Here is a 1,363-nt window from a genome sequence, read left to right as displayed (position 1 = left end):
ATCAAGCAAAATCCAGAATGCCGAAGTTAAACAAGTTGACCACCATGGAAAATCAAAACAAGGGTGAAGAGGTGATTGCTTAAACCCACAATGTCTACACCTCCTGCTGCCTTTTGCTGTCTGCAACCAGATGGGTGAAGGCAGTTACTCTGAAAGTTATTTAATTTCTAAAAGTAGAAACAGAACCACCCAAAGTTTCTACAGTATAGAACTCTCAAACCACCACCCTTATAAAGGTCTTTAAAATTAAAAAAAGTAAGTAACTTATAAATTGTCAAACTTTTCAAGTATGACATGAGAAAGCTGAGGCAAACCCAGCTACTTGAAGTTAGTTTTTCCAGTCCCATTATACTGAGTAAAAAAACTGCTTTTATAACTAAGTTAGTTATTCAAGATCACCCTTGATAAACTAACGACTTCTAAATAAGTTTTCCATGATTGAAAGTTTATTATTTAAAATAAATTTATATTTAGTATAAAAAATAGTAAAAAAACTCTTCTAGTTGTATATTTCTAATCCATTATTTTTTTAGTTTATTTATGAATAAGGAAACATTATCCATGAGAGTTATTACTACTGCATACCATTAAAGAATCTTTTCACTTATGACATAATAATCCCTTTTAACAAAACATTAGGAATAACACTATGGAGAGTAGATAAACCAAGGATGGGAAAATTAAGTTTCCTTCTTTTATCAAATATCAGAACTCTGCCTTCTACAAAATAAATGTCTATATCTAGATAATTGGCATTAGAATCATTGCTATTGCTTTTTTCTGTAGTCAGTTCCTTAGGATATATTATATTTGGGATGAAGTTAAAATTATTTATTGGAATTAAATCATCAGTATGTTGGAATGTATAGTTTAATGAATTGAGATCTAAACTTTTTTTTTTAAAAAATGAATATTCATAGAAGAACAAATGTAAATTGGCCATATTTGAAGAGAAATTAGCACCCGTTGGAATATCCACCATTTGTTTATAGATCTGTTGATTAAAAGTTATATAACCATTATAAATCCGGAAGTACAGTAGTTTTTACATTGGATCTTAGTGAAGTTATATTTTGTAATACCCATCTCTGCATCCATAGTTATCAAACAGGTTATTAATATTCTAACAAGGCCTTTTAAATCTGTTGTAGTATATAATGTAGTATAATTGTAAGCTGTGACTGAATTAGCTGTTTTTAAATAAACTAGATTATTTAGATATTCTATAAATGTAATATTGGTTTTTATAATCCAAAAAGAATTTTTCTGAATATTTTGGTAACACTGTTAAGTACAATGGAAATGGATATGGTAACAGTATTTAAAGAGTTGGTAATAAATCTAAATTTTACAGGATTCTTAT

At 28.4% G+C, this 1,363-nt stretch overlaps 1 protein-coding gene across 2 annotated transcripts in view; it reads left to right on the top strand.

Moving 5' to 3' along the window:
- The window catches only part of LOC106463213 (HIG1 domain family member 1A, mitochondrial-like), a 13,597-nt gene that overhangs the window by 7,332 nt on the left and 4,902 nt on the right, over window positions 1–1,363 (top strand). The window lies entirely within an intron of this gene.

Source organism: Limulus polyphemus, unplaced genomic scaffold (genome assembly GCF_000517525.1).
Source record: "Limulus polyphemus unplaced genomic scaffold, Limulus_polyphemus-2.1.2 Scaffold1349, whole genome shotgun sequence".
In the NCBI taxonomy this organism is placed as follows: Eukaryota; Metazoa; Arthropoda; class Merostomata; order Xiphosura; family Limulidae; genus Limulus; species Limulus polyphemus.
The sequence above is the reverse complement of the archived record's forward strand: the minus strand, read 5'-3'. Positions and strand labels throughout refer to the sequence as shown.